Source organism: Lactuca sativa, chromosome 2 (genome assembly GCF_002870075.4).
Source record: "Lactuca sativa cultivar Salinas chromosome 2, Lsat_Salinas_v11, whole genome shotgun sequence".
NCBI lineage: Eukaryota > Viridiplantae > Streptophyta > Magnoliopsida > Asterales > Asteraceae > Lactuca > Lactuca sativa.
The window spans coordinates 149,038,751-149,056,081 of record NC_056624.2 but is presented as its reverse complement, the minus strand read 5'-3'; positions in this window follow the sequence as shown (position 1 = coordinate 149,056,081).

The window sequence follows — 17,331 nt, the reverse complement described above, 5'->3', positions numbered from 1 at the left end:
TGAGCCCCACCTGTATAGGGCACCCAAATCTGCCCACGGAAAGTCATAAGCCCCCTACTATCCGTCTCAAACTCGGAAACCTATTCGATCACTCACTCCCTCTTGAGGTTCTCGGGCCTCACAGCCTCCACCTGAGCCTCTCGGATGGCATCTAGGACTAAAGTCATCACTGTCATCTTCACGCACACGTCTCAAATCAGAGCACTCTCTACTCTACAGCTCAAGGCATCGGATACCACGTTAGCCTTTCTTGGGTGATATAAAATCTCGCAGTTGTAGTCTTCAGTCTTCACTACATCCAACCACCTCCTCTGTCTCAAATTCAAGTTGGGCTGATCCATGAGGTACTTCAGACTCTTATGGTACGTGTATATGGTGCACCGGACTCCATACAGATAATGGCGCCAGATCTTGATGGAAAAACCACCACCCCCAGCTCCAAATCGTGGGTGGGATACCTCGTCTCAAGAGGCTTCAACTGCCTTGATGCATAATCTATCGCATGCCCCCCTCTGCATCAACACCGCACCCAACCCTGATATAGATGCATCACAGTAAACTACAAAGTCCTCCACTCCCTCGGGAAGGGCTAACACCGGAGCTTCACACAATCTCTGGCGAAGAGTCTCAAATGAGGCCTGCTGCTCGGGCCCGTAGGCAAAAGTAACACCCTTTCGTGTCAATCACCTGAGACGAACAACGATCTTCGAGAAATCTCTTATAAATCCCCGATAGTAGCCAGACAGACCCAAAAAACTCCTGATCTTGGACGGGGATCTCGACACCTCCCATCTCATAACTGCCTCAATCTCTGTTGGGTCGACCAATATCCCGTTCTGATTAACGAGATGCCCCAGGAACTAGACCTCTCATAACCAGAAGTCACACTTAGAGAATTTGGCATAAATCCTCTCAACCCTCAATACTCCAAGAATCTCTCGCAGACGATCCTCGTGTTGCTCTCTGGACCTCGAGTACACTAGAATATCAACACGATCACTGATCAATCCAACATGGGCCTGCACACCCGGTTCATGAGATCCATGAACGCTTCCTGTGCATTGGTGAGCCCGAAAGGCATCACCACAAACTCGTAATGCCCATAACGAGTTATGAAGGCCGTCTTCTGAATATCCTCCCCGCAAACTCTCATCTGATGATATCCAGATCTCAAATCAATCTTGGAGAACCAAGATGCTCCCTGCAACTGATCGAATAGATTGTCGATCCTCGGTAGCGGATAACGGTTCTTGACCATCAGCTTGTTCAACTCCCGGTAGTCGATGCACATTCGGTGTGACCCTTCGTTCTTCTTAGCAAAAAGGATAGGTGCTCCCCACGGCGAGCTACTCGGTCTGATGAAACCCTTCCCCAGAAGCTCCTGGAGTTGTGAGAATAACTCTTGCATCTCTGGTGGCGCAAGGCGATAAGTTGCTTTGGCAATAGGTGTCGCACCCGGAACCAAATCAATCCGGAACCCCACCTGCCTCTCGGGAGGCACACCTGACAACTCCTCGGGAAAAACATCTAGAAACTCGCACATTATCGGAACCTCGGAGATAGAACTCGGCCTCTCTGTAGCAACCCACATATCCATCACGTATGCCAATATAAGCACAACAAATCCCAAAATAAAATAAATAAGGAAATACGTACCAGCCACTACATCAGGTGTTGCACGGACCTCCTCTGTTGTCAGGTGAAATACTATCCCACGAGCCCTCGAAGCCTCGGCCTTCACCGACCGACTATCAGTAGCACGCAGAGCAACAGGAGTGGAACCCTGGCTTGATCCCTAAACGAGCTGAGGGCACCTGGCCTTCTGATGGTCGGCCTGGCTGCAGTGAAAGAAAACTGCAAACCCCTTGGGGAAATCCTTCCCCATATACCCCTCTTTTCCATATTTGTAGCAAATCCCTGCTCGACATGATCCCTCGTGACTCTTGCCGCACTTGCCACAAGTGCGGCCCTTCTAGCCCCCAACTTTTGCATCAGCGGGCTTTACCCGCTTTGCGCTGGTTGCGACTGTAGCGGTTTTCGGTCCCTCCCCTGGGACTCCCCTCCTCCCTGGCCTGTAAATCTAGCTCAATCTCCCTCCGTCAGGCATTGGTCTGCAACTCGGCCAATGTTCAGTAAGACGAGTTTGCCATGAACTACAATATATCTCTCCTCAGAATACTCAGATAACGACTCACACGTGCCTGCTCAGTAGACACGTGCTCAAGAAAAAACAACGCCCTCTCATGGAACATCCTCGAAATCTCAGTCGCAGTTTCTGTCTTCTGCTTGAGAGACAGAAACTCCTAGGCCAACCGTTCCCTCTCCACCTGGGGAACATACTCATCTCGAAACAATTGTGTGAACCTCTCCTACGTCACTGCAGCATGGTTTGCAGGAATAAAACTGGCTATTACAAACTTCCACCAGTCCTTCGCTCCCAAGCGATGTTGGTTCAGCGCAAACCGAACTCTCAAGTGCTCTGGGCATGAACACGTATAAAAGCATCCCTCAATATTAGAAATCCTTCTCATGGAAGCAATCGGATCTTGTGTCCCATCAAACTCTGGTGGCTTCATGTTGCTAAACTCTCGAAACAACAATGAGTCACCTCCCTGTGGCCTAGCAGCAGCTACGGTTACGGTGGCTGTAGCAGCAACAACCTTAGTAACAGCAACATAGCGCTCATCAAATGTCTCAATCAATGTGGTTTTAATAGACCCAAACATCTCCAGTATCGCCTCTCGAATAGTTGCGGCCACCACCATATGAATGATCTGGCGCATCTCCTCGTCGCTGGCACTTCCGCCCTCGGGGTTGAGGCGCGTACCCACCATGATGTCTCTGAAACACAACACAAAAATCATCAGAGTCTCGTTCGAGCATACTCACACTTGACTTCCTGCCCCTACATGCTCCTTAGGAACAAGATTCTTACTTGGGTTGCATACAGATCCGGTGTTTTCAGTAGTGCGGTCCCAATACTACTTTCCACACCAACTTGTAGTCACCCTAAGTCCTCCTCTTAGGATACCAATTCATAAGTACTTGATCTCTCATAGATATCAGATTACTCTCTCAGTAGACTCCTCATATACTCATCAAGTTATCTCTCCAAGATTAAACCTCGACTCAAAACTCTTTCTAAGTGATTCCTGCTAGATACTTCTACTCAGCACATACTCAAGGCAACTACAGATAGCAGCAACTCCTAGGCTAAGGCATCACAAATCAGGAAACTCTAGCCTTAAATATAAATACCTAGCCTATCCTCTAGCACGCATCCCTAACATCTCATAAATATATCATAAATCAAATAAGTAAGGGTATTTTGGGAAATCACCGTTCGGGCTCTGGCTGATTGTACACACTGCTCCAAATCGTTTTTCTCTTAAACTCTTTCTCATTTTATAAAAATCATTTATTCTGAATTTTTTTCTCAAATTCTCAGTTTGAGTCCAGACACACCCGAAGGTATATCCAAATCCCTCAAACCAAGGCTCTAATACCAACTTGTAACACCGTAAATTTCCAAACAAAATTTTCATTTAAAAATCACAGTAATCTCATTAACACAGTCTCAAAAACCCCCCAAAATATCGAGTTATAAAAAAACACATGTTCATAAATTGCTTAAAACACAATCCAGGATCCTCCAAAACATATCTCCAACTCATGTGTGTACAATCAAGCCGGTGCCTTTCCGTGATCCTGAGAAGTACCTGAAACACATAACACATAACACGGTAAGCACGAAGCTTACTGAGTTCCCTAAAATACCACACACATCTCATTAGCCTTTCATGGCTTAGTGAAACCTTCAATCCCACAACTTGGATGGACCCTCCGATCCTAACTCAATAAGCACAGAATAAAACACAACATAAATCACAAAGACATAATGCAGGATATCACAATACTCAATATAAGCACATAAGACCCTCCGGTCACACAAAGGTTACCACTATAGGTAAGTATAGTGAAAGAACTCACCTCGTAAGCAAGTAAGCAATAACCTCGTACACGAGTCTCGAACTAGCCTCCGCCTAACACATAGGATAACTATCTCTAATTAACACTTAAATCATGACTCTAAATAAAATAAGTCATTTTCTCTCTCAAACTCTTGGAATGGGTAAAAGACCATTTTACCCCTCCATGGTCCCCATAATCTCTATCTTAACCAAACCCTAAAGTCAACAGAAGTCAACACTCGAGTCAACAGTCCATGTTGACTCGACTCGCCGAGTGCATCTATGTGACTCGTCGAGTCCCCTCGATTCCTCTGAAATGTTGCAAAAATCCAACTTAACTCGTCGAGTTGTCTCGTCAACTCGTCGAGTTACCCATGTCCAGACTCATCGAGGAAAACCCTAGTCGACTCGTCGAGTCAGCTCATTGACTTGGTGAGTCCATTCAGTCTACTTCCTCATTCAGATGTTTTAAGTCAGATCCACAACCCCAAACTCTAGATCTAGCCTCCCAAGGCTCGAATGTCACGTAAAGTTGCAAGCTTTACGTTCATGCACGACATATTAGACTCATAATGCCAATACAAACTCCAACAAGGGTAGATGCACAAAAGCTAGACTCTAGCTTAATAAAGCTCGGATCTTTGGGCTCTCAAGTCCTTCTACAGTCCAGATCTGAGGTTTCAACCTCATGATATGCTCAAATAACTCATTGTCATGGATGGATGGGATAAAACCCTCAAAACCTCCCTAAACTAAGATCTCATAAAGGAAAGGTCAAGATAAAAGCTTTTTACCTTTGCACTGAATCTAATCACTGTAGAACTCTGGATCTACAGCCCCTCCTTGATCTACCATGCCAAGCTCTCCAAATCTCCTTCCAAGAATGCACAAAACCACTCAATTTAATCTCTCTCTCTCTCTCTCTCTCTCTCTCTTTCTCTCTGTCTCACAAATCTATCTGATCGATTAGGGTTTCACACAGGGGATTTGGGTGGCTGGTGAGGCAGAAATGAGGGCTTAAGGCCCTTTAAATAGGACACAAACCCGAAAGATTAGGGTTTCCACTCACATCACCAACTCGCCGAGTTGGTTGTAAAACCCACGTGATCAAATTCGTCTCTACTCGACGATTTGGGGCACCCACTCGTCGAGTTGCCCACTTAACTCACAATTAGATATTATAAATATTATACCTAGGATTTGGGATGTTACACCTTACCAGCATAACAACTATTTTAAGCTACCTAAATGCCAAACTAAAATCATTCCTTAGCGATATATTCCATCTACCAAAGTTTGACTAAAAGTCAAACTATTCAAAAAGACAACGGTCAACAAAAGTCAACGGCTGCCATGTCGTGGTGAACTCTTGGCTACGCCATGGCCAAGTCAGGACAAAATAGTCGAGAGACTGAGCACCAAAACGTCGTGGGCCTTCCTTTGCCACGCCGTGGTCTCTGACAAAATGTTATTTTCTTCATTAAGACTTTGATCCATAAAGACCGAGGCTCATACCACCAGATTTGGTACCTAATAGCTTCATCATGGATAAAGTCTCCAACTTTATCCATTAGGATGGTCCAAACAACCAAGATCAAGACTTCAAGTCTCAAAGGGGCCAATAATGCGACTTTCTTAACTTAATCAATTAAGTCCAAGTCTCCAGCCTTCATATCTGGATCACCATGATGTTTAGATGAATAAAGTTTCAAAATTTATCCATAATAATTCTACAAACATTCAAGATCTAAACATTAATATATAAAATTGACTTACGAACCAAGATAACTTGTATGACTTAAAGCGAAGGCAAAATATCCTAACGTTTCTAGTCTATTGTAACAATTGTGACTTTTGGCACCGATCGTTATTTACGAAAAGTGATCAACGTCGAATATAATAGACTAAATATGTAAAATATATCAATATATCGTAAAAATATAACTTTCGTATTAAGATAAACAGGAAAAATTAGCCGAATCGTCCGTAAGTTATAAAAAGGAGTGCACTAAAACATATATAATTTATTATATATTTAGAAAGTACACGTCTTCCCAGTCCCGAAAATATAGATTTTTGTAAAAATGCGATTTCATATGAAGGAGATATAAATTTTATAAGATATGAAAATCATCTGCGTAGTTAAAAACAATTACTCTTTAAAATAGAAATTTTGGTAAAATGAATGCCAAAATCGGAGTTTGTTCGAGAGATTTATGATTTTTATAAAATCATTAAATAATTTAAAAATAAGATCTAAAAACAAAAGTTGGAATTAGCCAATACAAGCTAAATGGAAGTTGTAGTACCCGTTGAGAGCTACGCATGGATATAAAGAACGTCGAAAACGGAGCTCGTATGAAGGATATACGGATTTTTGAATTTTTACGAGGAATGCCCTGATGCAAAAAGGTATGTGTGGCATGCGCGTGCTTCTAGAAGGAGATATGATGCGCCAGCAGGAAACAAACACGTGTCAGACAAGCAATGAAGCTACGTTGCAAGGGCGCAATGCACACCTCCCTAGCGCGACATGCATTCTTAGTATAAAAGAGCGTTGCTACAGTTCATTGTTCCTCACTTCGATATGCTTTTGTTCCTCTCGTTTACTCTCGTTCTCTACTTCAAAAATACGATCGATCTCGAAGCGATCTTCGAGTCTCGATTCCCGATTCTACCCTACTTCTATGGTTTCACACTTTACAAGTCAATTCACAACCCCTTTTTCTATCGTTTTATAAAATATAGGAGGGAAATACATGTTATAAAAATACTTTATCAATTTTACAAAATATTATTATTTGCAATATATTAAGTAGTTTATGCGATAAATACGTTAGTATAATATGTATGTAGATACTCTACCTAGTTTTAAGCAATGATATTATACCTAGTCGTTATGATGGTCGATAGTCTAGGAGTAGATAATACCTAGATATTGTAATGGTCAAATCCTTAGGAAACCTTAGAATCTAGGAGTTATGCTAGAAAAATTTAGGGAGATGCACCACAATTAGTTGTTACTTTGCCCAAATATCCTGTTAAACTAACCATAATTAGGGTGTATATATATATATATATATATATATATATATATATATATGACGATTTATATATACTAGATAATTATGAGTTCAAAATAAATATAATTATCATATATATATATATATATATATATATATATATATATATATATATATATATATATATATGTATAGGGGTAATTATGAAAAGACAAAAGATAAATACCTAAGGTCAATACGTTAGTGAGTTGATAATTCATCCAAATGCCTTGATTAAATTCAGCACTTGCCCAATACCTATAATCATTAATCTTGTTATAGCCTGAAAGCATTGGTTATAGGGACTCACGGTAATACATTACATCACCTTAGAGTATAGTCGATTATAGTGGTTCATGGTAATACGTTAAAATCGCCTTAAAGTTTAGATTACCATTAGGGGCGCCTAGAATGGTAATTAGCATACGTTACGATCGTTAGATATCCTAAAAAGATAGTAAATTACGATTAATAAAAATATCCTAATTAAAATACATTAGGATTGTTAGATATCCTAAAAAGATAGTAAATTATGATTAATAAAAATATCCTAATTAAAATACGTTAGGATCGTTAGATATCCTAAAAAGATAATAAATTAGGATTAATAAATGACATCCTAATAAGATAAAAGATATGATAGTTAGAAAGATAGAAAGCTAGGTTAATAAAATATTTAAGAAAGGTTTTACTCAAAGAAAAAGGATTCTTAAAAGTTACTCAAAATCGAAAACTCTAAAAACATGTGAGCTCACCAACATTACGTTGCCATTTTCAAAACCTCATGTATTTTTAGGAGGCCATGAGATGGAAGCCTACACTCCCGGAAGCAACAACTGATGGAGGAAGCAGCTAGAAATCTTATGTAGTTTATCGTTCATGTCTATCTGTTAAGACACCTTTCTATAATAGGAACCCTATAAATCCGATATAATGTTTTATCTATAAATAAAATAGATGTTTATGTTACATATTCTGTTTTATATTGTTCAATATATGCTCAAGGACTGATAACCAACATCCCTATGCCACACTTCCTTGCGTTTCCACCGACGGCCGCGCAGGGTGTGACAGATTGGTATCAGAGCCTAGGCTATAGAGAACTAGTGCGTCCTTAGGAAATCTGACTATAGCCTAGGGGCGTATATTCTGATTAGGTTTGTCCTCAAACCTACTAATGAAAGTATCATTATTAATTACCCTACTGATAGATCATCTATGGGGAAAAGTGACTAGGATGGAACTGTCACCTTGGGTTGGTGGATTTTAGAACGATTATACACCAAAATGGTCTCGCCCTCCGACTTTTTCCTACCTGACTCATCCCTATTGTATGGTCTAGAAGTACAAAACATAAATTAATAAAACTAAATATATCAATGAGAAAACCCAATAAAACCCATAGAAGCCCAACCTCAAGCGTTTAGGTCAAATACGATATCTGAGATTAGCACAATATATTGGCCAAACCACGACTTGGCATAGACTGTACACCTATGCTTAGAACTGGTTGGATCGATATACAACTAGACTTGGATATTATAGCTGATAAAGTAGCCTCTCGAGGATCCCATAGAACCTAGAAAACCCGAGGACTCAAACATCACTATCTAGGGAAGATAGCATGGTCGCCGCATGAGAATGACAGATCTTGGAAACAGGGTAATGAAACCATTTCCAGAAAAAGATCAAGTTGTGATATCCTCTCTTAAAGCCTAGGATACCCATTTCCATGAGGTTTTCATACCTCTATTTCCTTTAAAACCCCCGACAAGAAACCTCACAAGAAGAGTGAATCCTCAGGAGCAACTAAAGAGCAAGCCGAATCGTCATAAGATCCCACCAAGGAACCTTGGTAGTTCTTTGAGGAGCACAATCCTGTTGAGGAGGGGACAAACTCCATTGGGGAAGTAGATAAAATTCTCGTAGGATGATAATAAAAGGACTACTAAGGTAAGTAGTCAAGTATTACCACAGAAGGAAGCCAGGGAAGGAAAAATTAGAGTCTATCATTGAGGAATAGACTCCGGTCACTTCAAATTCTTCAGGAAGTCCCCGCAGGTGGTACGACTGTGACAAGGAAAATCTGTGAACCAATACCATTTACATAATCAATGACGAGTTGGGAATCATCAAAGGAAATCCATAGAATTTAAATCTTGGAGAAGGATCTAGGTGTGAGATAAAAAAAAAGGATTAAGAACCCTAATCCAATTAAGCCCTAAGGTTTTGAGGCCGAGTGTAGTATCCTCGCCACCCCTTTAGAAAATAATCTCTTTGTCATATCAAAGTTTTCGTTCCTAACCTAAATCTTCTCGTGATACCCGTGCATTTATTCCTTGATTAACATGATCCAAGGTTCTTTCTTGTGATCTGGGGTTCTTTCTAGTGACTCTCCTCTAAGTCATGTTTGGAACTCTTTACCAAGCAGCCATCGAAGCACTACGACCAAAGGGTCTCAGACGCCCTAGCTAATAGGGATGTTGAATCCGGACAAGGAAGACGAACCGGAGGAGATAGTACTTTGGGTGGTAATGGAAGCCACCCAAGAGCATGTACTTATCAGGAGTTTAGGAGCTGCAAGCCCTAAACCATCTTAGGAAATGAAGGAGTAGGAGGATTGACTCAATGGATCGAGAAGATGGAGTCAGTATTCGAAATTAGTTTCTGCTCGAAAGAATGTAAAGTTAGGTTTGCTGCCTATACCTTTGAGGATACAACATTGTCATGGTGGAATGATCATACCAAAACCATGGGAATTAGTGCAACTAATTTCATCTCAAGGGAATAGTTAAAACAGTTACTAATTGAAGAGTATTGTCCCTAACAGGAGATGCAAAAGCTAGAGCAAGAGCTCTAGAATATTGCCATGAAAAATGTAGACATTGCAGCTTATACCAGGTGCTTCAATGATCTCTCCATCTTTTGTCCCAGTTTTGTCACCCAAGAATGTAAGAATGTAGAAAGGTACATATGGGGTTTAGTACAACCTATCCAAGGATTGGTTACAACTTCAAGACCAACTACTTACAATAGTGCCAAGAGATTAGCCTTTACCTTGACCAATCAGGTAATCCGAAAGGGCAACGTGGTTATAAAGACTGGTCTCCCAGGATCAGGAAATAGCAAGATAAAGCTTGATGAAGATTCAAAACAAGTGACTTGGAAGAAACAAGACTTAGGGAAAGTCTATATAGCAACCATTCTTCGACCCACTCCTTTAAGGCAATATGCAGAAGACCTTCCAATATGCAATAAGTGCAACTACCATCACATGGGTGCATGTAGAGAGTTAATCTGTAATAACTGCAGCAAGAAGGGCCACACATCTAAGTCTTGTAGGAGTCTGCCACTCGTCACCACCTAAGGAATTGGTATTGGCAAGAACCATAGCTATTATGAATGTGGAGAAGTGGACCACTTTAAAAGAGAATGCTCACGGTTAGTAGCTAGACGAAACTTCAACTCATGGGTTAGTTGCCACCTCATGGCTGAAAGAAAACACTCAAACTTGATAAATAAAAATAGAGTCAATTGTACTAAATTGAAAGATTAAGTTGTGATCTTCAATCCCTTCTTCTTCTTCCTTGGATGTTAATTCTTGATTTCTCTGCTTTTGTTTCCTCCATAATCATATTCTAACCTTCTTAGTCTCTGGCCTACCTCTTAAAATTGTAAGCATCAAGGATATATATAGTATTCGTGACTTTTTCACTCCACATCGTGGATTAGGACTCCACGTCGTGAATTTGAATGAATCCTTATCAGGCAAGAACTTTTACTTCTCGTGTACTCATCTTCTACAACCCCCAACTCCACGTCGTGTAAGTGACGTCCACAATGTGGATTTAGCTTTTTCGTTGGGATTTTCTTTTCTGTGATTCCACAATCCTCCAAAGTTCTGTCACTTGTTGCTTTTGGTCCTTATTCTTCATGATTGCTCCTTTTGGCTGCAAAACATAATTCAATCTTATAAGTACCACTTATCTTTGCAAATAACCAAACTATTAATCAAAATGTATTAAAATATTTCCTAAAATGTGTATAAATATGGCAATATCAGTTTGCAAATCAAAGGGGTAATGCTCAAGTAAGAGCATTTGCCATTAGCACGAGCAACACTGCCCAAAATCTTCCCCTAAGAATTGGTAAGTCCTTCATTACTTACGAGCAAACTAGATAATGATATAGTCTTATAAACGTTAGATAAAAACACGTTAAAATACAAATATAAGAAACACATGTTATTAATTATAGGGTAGATACATAGGTTATATGATTCAAGTATTAAATAGTTTTAGAAAGTATGGTTCAACCCTATTGCGCAAATCTCGTCTGAGTCTAACCGTGATAAGGAGGAATCAGACGGTCGAAAAATTGTCTAATTTTAGGATCATGTGATAGTATTCACCAATTAATTACATAACATTAGAATGGATGATAATGAGAGGTATAAGAATCCTTGTAATACTAGGATCCTCTAAAAATTCTGAAAAGAATTATTAAGAAACCTTTACGTTACTATAGACACTTTAAAGTCAAAGTAAGTACTTGAATGAGGAATCACTCTCACTCTCACTCTTGGTATCAATAAGTACTTAACTAAGGGATCACTCTCACTCTCACTCTTGGTATCAGTAAGTACTTGACTGGGGGATCCCTCTCACTCTCACTCTTGGTATCATTAAGTACTTAACTAAGGGATCACTCTCACTCTCACTCTTGGTATTAGTAAGCACTTGACTGAGGGATAACTCCCACTCTCATTCTTGGTATCAGTAAGTACTTGACTAAGGGATCATTCTCACTATCACTCTTGGTATCAGTAAGTACTTGACTGAGGGGTCACTCTCATTCTCACTATTGGTATCAGTGAGTACTTGACTGAGGGATCACTCTCACTCTCACTCTTGTATCAGTAAGTACTTGACTGAGACATAACTCTCACTCCGACTTCTAGTATCCATAAGTACTTGACAGAGGGATCACTTTCACTCTCACTCTTGGTATCAGTAAGTAGTTGACTGAAGGATCATTCTCACTCTCACTCTTAGTATCAATAGTACTTAGAGATCACTCTCAATTTAAATTCTTAATAAGTAATCTCTCCCCTCTAGGCACCAGTAAAAAAAATGGTCACGACTGTCGTAGATAATAGGTCATTGTTTATAAAATAAAAGCACTATTATCTAAGGGAAATACCCTAATGATAAGTTATTGTTTATAATATAAAACAATAGTCACGACTATCGTAAATGATAGGTGATTGTTTATAAAATAAAATCACTACTATCTAAGGGAAATGCCCTAATGATAGGTGATTGTTTATAAGATAGGATAATAATCACGACTATCATAAATGATAGGTGAATGTTTATAAAATAAAATCACTATTATCTGAGGGAAATACCCTAATGATAGGTGATAAGATAAACTAATTATCACAACTAACGTAAACAGTAGATGATTGTTTATATAATAAAATATTAATCATTACCATTAGTTCAAAAATCTAGAGATTCTATTTACACTCGCTAGAACTAAGTAATAAGGATGATTAATAGTAAATATAAGTATACTCTTAATGTTCTCCCAAAAGTGTCTTCGCGTCAAGCACTCCTAGTTGAATTTCAATGACGAAATTTCATAAACGGAGGGAGAATGTAACAATTGCGACTTTTGGAACCGATCGTTATTTACGAAAAGTGATCAATGTCGAATATAATAGACTTGATACGTAAAATATATCAATATATGGTAAAAATATAAGTTTCGTATTAAGATAAATAAGAAAAATCAACCGAATCTTCCGTAAGTCGTAAAAATTAGTGCGCTGAAACTTATGTATTTTATTATATATATATATATATATATATATATATATATATATATATGTGTGTGTGTGTGTGTGTGTGTGTGTGTATATATATATATATATAGAGAGAGAGAGAGAAAGCACGCATCTTCCCAGTCCCGAAAATATAAATTTTCAAAAAATCCAAGTTAGTATGAAGGAGATATGAATTTTATAAAATATAAAAATCAACCGCATAGTTAAAAAAAACTATTAACGTCAAAAGGTACGGAGAGAATGATTAACTTTTAGATAAAGTCACCAAAACGACAATCATAGTACTCTTTAATATAGGAAATTTGGTAAAAGGAACACCAAAATTGGAGACCATACGAGAGAGTTATGATTTTTATAAAATCATTAAATCATTTAAAAATAATGGCTAAAAATAAAAGTTGGAATAAGCCAATATAACCTAAAGGAAGGTTGTAGCAACCGTTAAGAGCTACGCGTGAATATGAATAACGTCAAAAACGGAACTCGTATGAGGGAGATACGGATATTTGAGATTTTACAAGGAGCGCCCGGTGCACAAGGTACGTGTGGCGCACACGTGCTTCTAAAAGGTGGTACGATGCACCAGTAAGAAACAAACACATGTCAGACAAGCAATGGAGCTACGTTGCAAGGGTGCGACATGCACCTCCCTTGTGCGGAGCACATTCTCAGTACAAAAGAGTGTTGTTGCAGTTCATTATTCATCACTTCGATATGCTTTTCTTCATCTCGTTTACTCTCGTTCTCTACTTCAAAAATCCCCCAAAATCTCTATAAAACTTCATGTTTTACTTATATATTATTATATTTTCGCTTCCGGTCGATCCCAATGTGATCTTCGAGTCCCGAGTCCCGATTCTATCCTACTTTAGTGGTTTCACACTTTACAAGTGAGTTCACGGCCCCTTTTTTATCGTTTTATAAAATATAGGGGAAATACATGTTATAAAACTGATTTATCAATTTTACAAAATATTATTATTTGCAATATATTAAGTAGTTTATGCGATAAATACATTAGGATAATATGTATGTACTTACTCTACCGAGTTTTAAGTATTGATATTATGCCTAGTCGTTATGATGGCCGGTAGTCTAGGACTAGATAATACCTAGATGTTATAATGACCAAATCCCTAGGAAACCATAGTACCTACGAGTTATGCTAGAAAAATTTAGGGATATGCAACGTATTTAGTTGTTACTCTCCCTATATCCTGTTAAAATAATCATAATTAGGGTATATATATATATATATATATATATATATATATATATATATATATATATATATATACAAAAATCATTGATGATATACAGCGGGAAGATGTATATACAAAGATAGTATGATGTGTGTGTGTGTGTATATATATATATATATATATATATATATGGGTAATTATGGAAAGATAAAAGATAAATACCTAACGTCAATGCGTTAGTGAGTTGATAATCCGTCCAAAGGCCTTGATTAAATTCGGCATTTGCCCAAAACCTATACTCGTTAATCCTGTGAGAGCCTGAAAGCATCGATTATAGGGAGTCACGGTAATACATTAGATCACCCTAGAGCTTAGTCGATTATAGAGGCTCATGGTAATAGATTAAAATTGCCTTAGAGTTTAGATTACCGTTAGGGACGCCTAGGATGGTAAATAAAATACGTTATGATCGTTAGATATTCTAAAAAGATAGTAAATAAGGATTAATAAAAAATATCCTAATTAAAATACGTTAGGGTCGTTTGATATCCTAAAAAGATAGTAAATTAGGGTTAATTAAAATATCCCAATTAACATATGTTAGGATCATTAGATATCCTAAAAAGATAATAAATTAGGATTAATAAATGATATCCTAATTAGATAAAAGATAGATCGTTAGAAAGATAGAAAACCAGGTTAATAAAATATTTAAGAAAGGTTTTTCTTAGAGAAAAATGATTCTTAAAAGTTACCCAAAATCGAAAACTCTAAAAACATGTGAGGTCACCAAAATTACATTGACGTTTTCAAAACCTCATGTATTCCTAGGAGGCCGTGAGATGGAAGCCTACACTCCTGGAAGCAGCAGCTGATGGAGGAAGCAACTAGAAAACCCTTGTAGTTTATCATTCATGTCTATCTGTTAGGACACCTTACTGAAATAGGAACCCTAGAAATCCGATGTAACTTTTTATCTATAAATAAAATATAAGTTTATGTTATATATTTTGTTTTGTACTGTTAGATATATGATCAAGGACTGAGAACCAACATCCCTACGTCACACTCCCTGGTGTTTCCGCCGACAACCAGGCAGGGTGTGACATCTATGAGGTCCAATAAGCATTCCAAACTGACCAAATGATGTTGGAGTCCACCCAACTCTAAGATCACCCATAAAATGGACCAAAAGTGCCAAAAACCATAAATCACCAGATCTATGGAACTGAAGAGCAATATATGAACTTTATACTCCCAATAGTCCAGAAACGGAGTGAAACCGATGGATCCAAACTTGAAACTGATGGGTTTAGAGCATAACAAACAATCTCTATGTGTGCATGCAACCGTAATTCTTGATCTATGTTTTCTCTAATTGAACATGCAAGTATTGAACACAAAAGGAAAAACCCTAATAGGCATCTAGTATTTTCAAAATTCACAACAAGAGATAGCAAACTAACATTTGAATGTTATGTAGTAATAACAAACAAATCCTTGTTGTTGTAGAAGCTTGAGAACTGGTGTCACAAGTGTAACACCTCTAATGGCTCACAAACACACTTAGCAAGAGGATGATATATGAGAGAGGAGGAGGAGGAGGAAGCTTCAAAATTTCGGCTCTTCTTAAGGTTGGAGTGGCCGAAATCAAGAGGGGTTGTAGCGGCTTATATAGCTGAGGTATCTTAGAGCCAAAGCTAGGGTTTGCTGGAGGAAACCCTAATTCCTTAGCTTAAGGCCTAAGCAGCCCATAGACTCCACGGCCTTGGACAAAAATTCTAGGGCCTCCCTGGAATTTTTTTCCAACCCTTCTAGGATGGTCCTAAAGCCCAAATCCACGACTATCAATAAATTGCCAAATAGGCCTGTACTTTTAATTAGTTCCTTTAATCCAAAATTAATTCCAAATTAATTTCTAATTGAATATTAATTAAACAATATGATTTCTAAAGAAAATATTATTTCCATAATACATTAATAAATCATTTATTGCAATTTATTAATCAAATACTAAATTCTTCCTCTTTCTCAATAGGTCATCCTATCTAGTTGCTAGTGTGAAAACAACCCTAAAGGACTGTGTTACTATCAATTCAAGTACATACCAATTATAGTTATGGGCTTAGACACCTAATTCAATAATCTCTCACTTGGATAAGTCTAATAACTATAGTTGCAAGTATAACTTAAAAAATGACTAGCAAATTGTAGCTCTTGAAGCTGTTGTCGAACTCTGACCTAGTGAGTTTCGTGTCCTAAGATAAGTGATCATATAATCCTCCGTTCTGCAAGATATAATGTGGACAAACGACATGGAACAAAATCAATCTGATTGTCTAATACCTTTTTTCCCGATTTCCGATTTGTAATAACAAAGAACTACTAATCGAAAACATCAATTTAGTCCTGGTCGGGCCCGACGCTATAAGTCAACACCAAATCATTGAGGGGCCCAAGATATTGCTTTTCCCATTAGGGCAAAAGGAACCGATAAACTTTGACTTATATGCTTGCACTATTTACTTATCAAATCATGCACAACAATACATTTTATAATATCAAGTTACTGATGCATTTATACATTATCAATGCACATCCAACTCGTAAAAAACAACTGATATATCTCCGTTTAAATATTATACAATATTATCGTCTCATAATTACTCGTGATACATTCCACAAAACAATTTTCTGAGTGTGGGTTAATCCAATACTCAAATTCTCCATTTCAAAACTACTCATGAATACTGCAGCAAACCATTGCTATGTCTAAACCCTTAGACAATCTACAGTCTAACTCATGACATTATTAATTCACTGCTTACTTCTAAAGTATGATCGATTGTGGATATTTGAATAACCTAATTATCTGGGAAGTAAAACATGCAAACTGAAACACAATAATAAACAATTGACAAAAGATAGTAAACAATACACATATATAAATATTCATTATTTAATCATCAAATGTCAATTACATTTACATTGTTACAAGTTTCTAAATATCTATCTAATCACTATAACTAATATCATCCTTCAGACCAATGCTCCATGCATGCTTAACGTGCTTAACCCTACTTAGACCCTTTGTGAGGGGATCTACAGGATTCTCTTCAGATGATACCCTCTTCACGACGAGGTGTCCTTCCACCCTATGTCTAATGAAATGGTATTTTCTATTGATATGTCTAGATCTTCCATGATCTCTTGGTTCCTTTGTCAAGGAAACCGCTCCTTTATTA